Raw genomic sequence first — 9,831 nt, 5'->3', positions numbered from 1 at the left:
TAAAAATTCGTAAAGCAATAGGAACTGATATAAAGACTACTTCTATTGTAGTTTTTTTCTTTCTTTCTTTCCAGAAATAGAAGCTTGGCTGGAGTCTTGGGCAGAAATTTAAAAAAAAAGTACTGAGCTATCCATGGATCTTCTGTCAAAATGGAAATAGAGATGTCATTTAGGATTTACATACTTGGGGACCTAATTAATCCAGAAAAGACTTTTGGGAATCTGGACAATTACCTTTTATAGAGTAACCCAAATTTCAGTTCATAGTATATATCTGAGGTATTGTGCTTTTACTTGCTGCCATTTCCAATCTTGTGAAAAACTGAGAACAATTCAGTAGACTTGCATCTTACACAATGGCTGAGTTAGAAATGCAGCTGGTGAATCGGTAATTATATGTGGATAAACTGTCACTTAAAACTCTTGAATGACTTATGAAATAAAATAAGGTATGTAGAATTCCTAAAACTTTTATATAAGTATATGAATACATTATGTATATAATAAAGTGCAATGTGTAATACTAAACATACTTTGTAGATTATATTGTGGGAATATGTACATAGCATAGGATGTATTTTAATTTATGAACATGCGAGTTTTGCCCGCATGCATGTATGTATATCATGTGCATTCCTGGTATACTGGGAAGCCAGAAGTGGGCATTGGCTCCCTTGGAACTGGGGTTATGAACAGTTGTATGCCATCATGTTGGTGCTGGGAATTACACCCCGGTCTCTTGGAAGAGGAACCAGTGCTCTTTACTCTGAGCTGTCTCTTCAGCCCAAATTTTTGCTTATTATTCTGCTTTTCAATACTACTTTCTGTTTCTACTGCTTTACACCCCTATGAGTAGTGAAGTTAGTTTCCCTTTTGTGCTTGACTGATTTCACCCACCGTGGTGCCACTAAGATTCATCCACATCGGCCAGTGCTCCCTGTCTTCTGGAGACTGCATAACACCGTGCTTCGCATGCAGGGCATTTATTGTCTATCCATTGGATTTGTAGATGAATGCTTTAGTGACTTCTTCTGTTTGGGCATGGTAAATCACCCTGCTTGCTATGAGCTAGATATACCTAGTTGGGTTTCTACTTTTAACTGAGTTACATGAAGGAAGTACACTTGTTAGGGATGTGAGAATTGTGTCTCTGTTGTGAGTGCTGCCCTCCTGCATTTTGTATCAATGGCTCCATTTGCATTTGAGGTGCACAAGATTCCAATGTCTCCACCCTCTTATAAACATTTCTTGTCTCCTTTCCCTTTTTCCCACTAAAACCATTACAGTGGCACCGAACTCCCTTGTTAGTTGCAATTTACATCTTCACAATGACTTCATGTGCTTCTTGTACGCTTATACGGTTTCCTTGGAGAAATGCCTTTTCGAATCCTTTACCCAACTTTTTTTTTTTCTGAGACAGGGCATCTCTGTGGCTTTGGAGGCTGTTCTGGAACTAGCTCTTGTAGACCAGGCTAGTCTGGAACTCACAGAGATCCGCCTGCCTCTGCCTCCCAAGTGCTGGGATTTAAGGCGAGCGCCACCACTGTCCCTCCCTTTACACAATTTTTAATCAAGTCGTTTTGTGTTGTTGAAACATAGAACCTGTGTAGCCTTTAACTACGCACTACACACTACACACTCCAGTAAGTATTCTGGGAAACTCTGGATCACGCTAACGTATGATGTAAAGCTCTATTATCAAACAATCAATGCCTAGGCAACATAGTGGGCGTAATCAGTCGCAGGAAACATGGGATGCGGGAAAGCAGTATTGGAGTCGAAGAGTCAGGCCGAAACCACTGGATTGCTCATTACAGCAGATTTTGCCAGTTGTCATGTTATTTTTGATGAGCAGGTTACAGATTTAGGAAGTGAGTGACTCATTTTTCCATCCCTGATGGTGGTGTTACCAACAGAATTGCGTGCACTCCTCTGTTTATCGGCAGCCAGCACCCAAACATAACAGGTCAGCTTGATGAGTTTGCTCCAAAGTTGTCAAGCAGGGCCGACTTCCCCGTTGCTAGGCTGGGCTGTGCAGGAGAAGTCTCGGGATTTTCTTCACAGAGTAGGTCACTGTGACCTCAAGTGTTCTGACTCCACCTCTGCAATCCCTCCTCTAGCTATGGAAGTTTTGCCAAACTCTCTCAACTATAAAACCTACAGTCGATTCGCCTTTCGAGGCTGCTACCACTGCGTTCTTTCTGCAGCTACCGGGGCTGGTTCCCACTCACCCCTGTCCAGCCCCGACTTGTCCGCTAACAAGTTTCTTCTAGGCACCCCGTGCATCCTCTCGTCACTACGGCGGTGTAACCACCCCTGCAGCAGTCTCTCTGCTCCCTGCCTTCATCCCTCCCGAGCACGTGTCCAAAGTCGGAGAACCTGTTGCAACAGGCACTGTTAGGAGCTTGGCTGTGCTCCAGGAACCGTTCGTTCATAAGGCCTCCTTGCTGTATAAGATTAAATGAGGCTTGGGGATGATGCTGATGGGATTGTTTAGGAAGCTGGATGGGGAGCCTCTGTAGTCAGTCTAGGCTCTACCATCATTACAGGGGTTGGACTGACTTGCCTTTCAAGTCTGGGCGGATGCACATTTGCAGAGGTGCCCTAAGGAGTTTTTGCTTTAAACACACGCGGGGCAAATCCCCTTCTGAAGACTCCAAGTGGTTGTTTATTTTGCCAACACTGTGAAGGCTCTTCCCTGGTACACAGACAGATTTTTTTTTTAGCCATGCAAGTTGGCTCGTATTTCTATCATATTCTTGAAACTTTCTCTGCCGTGCACCCTGCTCTCCCAATCTAACACCTAAGACACAGCTTTCGATCATTTAGCAGGCACCCGGCCCTGTGCTGAGGGATGGGAGGCATATCGCGGAGGTGTACCGCATTGTGTTCTTTGTACCGCATTGTGTTCTTTGGAGTCATACCTAACTTTGATGGCAACCGAGCTTTGCAAGTCACTAACGAAACACGGGGCAACGGGTCCCGTTTGTAATCACTTACCTCATTTGTAAAACAGCGAGAGTTATAGTATAATTCCTAACACAGCACAGCAAGGCGGAGGCTGTCTGATATAGATGTATGCAAATACCTTAGCACTAGGCCCAGCAAAGAGTAAAACTTCAATAAACGTTTCAAATTGTGATATTTGTTTTATTCCTAAACTGGGAGATGGGATGCAATATTTTCAGCTGTAAGTAATGCATCGGCTAATATGAAGACAGGCGTGTAATCAATTACAAGACAATACAAGAACTATAAAGAATTTACTGAGATAAAAGTTCCAAGGGAGAGCTCATTAATTCTGCTGTGGGCAGGAGACTATCAAAGCCTTTGTAGCCAGCATCCCAAAGGAGGTTTTATTTAGACTAGGACTTAACAAGCAAAAAGATTTTGATCAATCTTTTTTTTAATGTTAGAAAGATTTTCATACTTCGTGCATGTTTCCAAGCATCCCTTGTTGCACTGGATCATTTTTCCCATTACAAATCCAAATTTTATCAATCTTCTTTCTGCCTGCTCAAATGTCAAATATTTCTTAATTTTCCCCTAATGAACAAATAAATTAAATATTACTTGAAACTCTACTTGTGTGCTAGGGTCTGAAAATAATTTTTCTTTTATAGAAATGTATCTTGGCCTGAGAATTGCTATAATGGAACATAACATGTATTAACATGAGTGCTGCCAGTCATTCTCTGAGATGACTATGATAAACATTTCCATTTTTGATTCAATTAAAGCTAGTGGAACTAGAAAAAAAGAAGAAAACCATATGGCTTTCTCCTTATTATTATTTTTTTAAAGAAGTCTACATTTTCACAGCATAAATACCCAACTGATTCAGAGACAAGAATATTCTGGTGGGGTGTGGGATGCAATCTGCTGATATAGCATAAAGGTCTTAGAACAATAAACATGACCCATGATACAGGGAAATGATGGCATCAGGGTGATTAGTTCTATCAGTGCCTTTAGTAACAACCCAAATGTAAGAAAACCACAATCTGGCAAGCTGGAGGCTTGTCCACTTTTTCGAAATAGCTCCTACGAGATATTACTCAGTGATAAGGAAAATAATCAGTAAGGTTTATTGGATAAATAACTGCGGCAAATTATACCTAACAGAGTCCCAGAAAAACAAAACCCAGAAGGCAGTACACAACACACTCCCAACTTCTGTTCCTAGCAAAACCCTTCCCAGTTCTTAGTACTGAGAAATTAACTATGAGTTATAGTAAAGGTGTGGCTATCACTCAGATATTAATCATCAAAGTGTACCAAATAAGTTCTCACAAACAGGTCTGGGAATCCATAGCGTTTGATGTCCAGTCTCAAAGGGGATAGTGTAAAAGGAAAATGAAAAGGGAGTTGCACAGTCGGAAGGAACCGTATGTATGTATGTATGTATGTATGTATGTATGTATGTATGTACAAAATAAGCATATGCAATATTGGCATGTTTGCACCAAATGGTAGCAACAAACAGGTTGAAATAGGTGGGATCTTGCATGAGTCAAATTGGCTATTCACTGGGTAATTGTGACCCATTGGCATGATTTGTTGATGTGCTACCTACAGTCTTTAAAATAATTTGCATGTTTTGCAACAGGGTATGACTGTAATCCAGGCTCTCCTGCAATCACCATTCCTCCCAGGATGTCCCTGAACTTGGGATCCACCTGCTCCAGGCTCCTGAATGCCAGGATTACAGGCATCTGACCAGGATAGAATGATTTTAATCTGTTGGAACACTTCACACGAACACGAACACCTTACTTCCTCCAAGCCAGTAGTCAGAATTCCAGTCGCTTGTTATCTAGTTCTGAGTATGATCAGAAATTGCACCCCTGTGATCAAATTGCACCTTTTTATTACCCACACAATGCCTACCACAATTATTATGGCACTTATCTCACTAGATTATGGACATTTCAAGTGAAGGTGAATTTTTGTTGCTTTGAGTCATTATCCATTTAGTTTTTCTCAGTATCTATACTGTGAATAGAGCATGTGTTCATAAATAGTCATTAACCAAAGCAAGCAACCCTGGCACCACAATTCTGAACACAATAATTGACAAGCTAAACAGCAGCTTCCTCAGATAAGTCAGAAGTCCCTATCCACATTCTGTCCCCTCTTCTCTAGCACAGAGTTTGAAAACGTAAGTTTCATTATTACACACAGAAACTCTATGAGCATGAATGGACAGACAAAATTATAATAGGCACAATCCAGTTTCTTTTGCAAAACAGAAATCTGAAGTTCTGCCATGTCACCTAAATAGAGACTTACAATTTAAAACTTGGTTTAATTGATCTCAAAACTGTGCCCTATGGCTCTTCAAATTTATTAAGGTATATAAGGTATGTGTCTGTCTGTATCTGTGGCAAAGGATAAGTCCAAAACAGTCTTATAAAACTAAGATTTTTATTCACTGGACATTTAAAAAAATCAGTATTTGCTCTAAGAAAGAAGATATGTAATTTAGGAGATGAGTCTACTATTCCTTATTAAAATAAGAAATGATGCTTGGGCTGAGGGGTAAAGTCAAGGATTCAAAAACCTTTAGAGTTCCCCACAAACAGTCAGGTCATCATCCCATCAGGGCCCATTAATGTAGTGATGTAATAATGCAGAAAGTAGCCGGAAGTTGGTGGCCCACGCCTTTAATCCCAGCACTTGGGAGGCAGAGGCAAGTGGATCTCTGTGAGTTCGAGGCCAGCCTGGTCTACAGAGCAAGTTCCAGGGCAGCCTCCAAAACAATACAGAGAAACCCTGTCTCAAAAAACCATAATAATAATAATAATAATAATAATAATAATAATAATAATGCAGAAAGTGACTACAGCCAGCCAGGCAATTTGTATGTCTGATCTGGGGTGGCACTTTCTACAGATAAACAGAGTGTGGAAAACTTTGCAACTCTGTTCATGCAATGTGACCCACGTGACTTTAAACCCATCTTCTCATTCTTTATTCTATTGTGCCAAAGGTTGGCTTTGGGAATGCTACAATTTCCCTGTGGGCCTTGTCAGTAGTGAAGACAGACAGGGGGGCAGTAACACTTCCTGTTATCTCAGGCTATAAATTCTTAGTCCTCCCTCTTGCTTCACCGCCTTGTCATGATGCTTTGGGCATCTGTTCAGACCTGTCTTGTAAAGTCCCACCCCAGGTAACACGGCTGTAATACTCAAAGTTCTTGACTCTGGTCAGTTTGTATTTGAAAATGGCATTGGGGATTATGGACCAAAACCCACAAGCAAGACTATGTACACCTCCAAACTTAGCCATTCTATAGTCAAACATAGCAAGTTAATGCTCAGGAAATATGTCCATCTTCAGGGTTTCCCCCTTTCTCTTTCCCTCTGTTACTTCTTCAGTATACCTGACAAAGTTGAATATTACTTTCTTACTATTATCTGAATCCTGAACTTGGTAACCTGAGTAGATGTTCTGTATTCATTTCAATGAGACAAATAACCACCTTACTGTGCATTTCCATATCTATCTATCTACCTACTATCTATCTATCCATCCATCATCTGTCTATCTATCCATTTCATCCATCCATCCATCCATCTATCTTTCATCTAGCTAGCTAGCTATCATTTCTGTGTGAACAGCTTTTAATCACCCCAAAATCATGTTTTTATTTATATAGTTGGTTGTTGGTTGCTTTTAATGGGTCAGTTCATTTCATTCTATTTTGTATACGTCTTTTAATTACCGAAGTGGTGTATGTTTGTGGCTTCAGTATCATGCAAGTACAGTGTGTCAGAAAGCTAAGAACTTGTCCCTTTGTTGTCAGGAGTATAGGTTACGCGGGAAACGTCTGAAATCCAGGCCACAGGAAGCCTGGCATGACAGGGTCTATGAGACTGGGCAGTGCAGTCTGAAAGGATATACATGGTATGAGGAAGGGTACTGAGATATTTTAAAATAAAATTCTAGGACACTTCCCTCTATACCCAATCAAGTGTGTGCACAATCCATTCCAACCTCAAGTAGTTTGATTTTCATATAAAAACACAAAGGGAGGAGAAAAAGTTACGCTTCATATTGCCTTTTTGAAAAGTGACTTATTTTATTTTTAATCCTGGGGAGGGCAGGGGATAGTGTGCACATGACACGTGACAGCAAACGTCCACGGTGTTGAGGAGAGGAAGTCAGATGCCCTAGAGTTGGAGTTAAAGCTGAGAACTATATTTGGGCCCCCTGGAAGAGCAGTACATCCTCTTGACTATTAAGATGTGTCTCTAGCCGGGCGTTGGTGGTGCACGCCTTTAATCCCAGCACTCGGGAGGCAGAGGCAGGCGGATCTCTGTGAGTTCGAGACCAGCCTGGACTACCAAGCGAGTTCCAGGACAGCCTTCAAAGCCACAGAGAAACCCTGTCTCGAAAAACCAAAAAAAAAAAAAAAAAAAAAAAAAAAGATGTGTCTCTAGTCCTATACTCTATTATCTGTCTCTCAGAAAGGTCATCTACCTAGCTGAGCAGTGCAAGAAAGTATCAGTTTTAACTCGGATGTGCAAAGCCCTGACAACATGGCATCACTATGAAGTTAAATCTAAAGAGAATTGAACATCCTGCATCGCATCATCAACGCAAGTCCTATCTAAGAATTTCCCATGACCAATGGGTGTAACCTTTTTCTCATGATGGACAGAGAAAAAAATGGCTCTTTCCAGTTATAAAATTTTTATGTTAACTGCATAGACTTAGTAGGCCTACTCAGGTCTTCTCAAAATCTCCCTCCATCTGGCGTCTGTGGATTCACTGTGTTTGAAAACCACTGCCCAGTTTGGAATTTGTTTTCTGCCCCCTTCCCAGGTGCTCTGCACTCTGAGATCATGAGGTGCCCTGTTTCCTGGAAAGGAAAAGTAAATATTGGATTTCTTTAACTGAGGTCATAGTTTCTCCGCGTCTAGACACCAGTAGCAACTGCTGACTTCCAACCTGCTGGGCTGTCCATGAACCCAGGTGTGATGACTGCTTTGAATTTGGTTGTATAAAACGAACTGCACTTCCAGACAAGATTCAACAGGGGATTGTAGAGATTTGGCATAAATCTCCTCTGGGATTTTCTTTTTCACTGTTCAGAGGAAGTGACCGTGAATAATTGGCAGACAAGGTGATAATCAGTTTTCTTATCTTTAAATCCATCAGATATGATCTGCAAAAATTTTGTGAACTAGTCATGTTTCTATTTGCTTAGAGTTTCCTTCTTCAACCTCTTAAAATTTGAGAGAGAGAGAGAGAGAGAGAGAGAGAGAGAGAGATGCAAGAGAGAGAGAATGATCGACTAAAAATAGCATAAGGAAAACAATAGTTTGCTTTGAGAAATGAATGGAAGTTATTTGTTCTTTCATGCTTTTTCCCTTCTTGTGTACAGACCATTTTCTCTTTGCTTCTTTTATTGTTCTTACTACGTCACATTATATAACAGAAGCAGAGTACGACAGAAGACACACATCTTCACATATGTTTTTAAAGATGGTCCAGGGAAATGCGTCTTTATGAGTTGGCCTGGAAATTCTGAACTGCATAGCTTTCAAATTCTGTGTAGTTGCATTTATACTCCTACAGACAAAGTAAAATCGCTTGCTCTGCCAACGTCTGAACAAAATGTAGCCCCCCCCATCTCTCTGTGTGTGTGTGTGTCTCCCTCTCACTCTGAGTGTATTCTGTGATTTCTATTTTATGCATTGATCCACATGAGGTCTAGAGAACCATATCATAATGTGCTCTCTGGAATATGGTTTTCAATGATTTTAATAAGGAGATAACACTAGAAGCCACTAATAAGGGTTGAGGAGGAGGAGGAGGAGGAAGAAGAGGAGGAGGAGGAGGAGGAGGAGGAGGAGGAGGAGGAGGAGGAGGAGGAGGAGGAGCGGTCTCCCATTAGATTTGTTATCTGAAACCTTTAGGTTAAAAAACCAGTAACTATTTTAGCCTCCAGAGTTGTTTTAACTATTTTATTTCTTGGTTTTATTTTGGGGGATGGAAAGAAAATCTATCTATGCAGTGCTGGAATAATAATCATAATAATAATAATAAAATTATAATAATAATAATAATAATAATAATAATAGCAGCATCAACAAATGTATTTAACAAACCGTAGAATTATTTTACTAGCCAAACGTCAACACAGGTAAGTCCTGTCCTCACCTACAGTCACAAGAGCCCTGCCCTCACAGATAAAGTGAGGTTGGTCAACTGTCTGAGGTGCATGGGGGTTTTACCCTAAGAGAGAGTAGAGCAGGGTGTACTGAGAATTTTATGTGCTCCATTCCCTCCAAGTGGGAGAAGTCTGTGCCAAGCTTTTCTCCAAAGCCCACACATGCTTGTCCCCTGATGAAACCATCTGATGCTGTTCTATAACCTTGGAGTTTCCTGTAGAATTTGGAGTCTAATCTCTTTTATTATGTTTTTGGCGCTTTCTGGTATTATTTTTCCATTTTCTTTCTATGGGTTTCTTACAAGCAGAGACTGTACATCCAGGTAATAAGTGTAAATTAATCAACCAATTAAGATATGTTTCATGATAAATTTTCAGCTCCTTTGTATTTTGCAAAATTTTTTAGTTCAATATATCTAAAAATAGATTACAATTAGAAAAAAGATGATTTTTGAAAATATAATACTATAATGAAAAAGAAATTAATATAAGACTTAGTGGGGAGGTATGTTTTTCCTAGCATATGAAGAATTTCTAGAGAATCTCTAGAGAATAAACAATTTTTATGATTTGATTAGCTGTACAGAGTTAGATGACCCCCATGACCAAAAGACTAAATGTAACATTCAACCATTAATTGAGCTTTTAAA

Source organism: Mesocricetus auratus, unplaced genomic scaffold, assembly GCF_017639785.1.
Source record: "Mesocricetus auratus isolate SY011 unplaced genomic scaffold, BCM_Maur_2.0 Super-Scaffold_100023, whole genome shotgun sequence".
NCBI lineage: Eukaryota > Metazoa > Chordata > Mammalia > Rodentia > Cricetidae > Mesocricetus > Mesocricetus auratus.
This window is presented reverse-complemented; position numbering follows the sequence as displayed.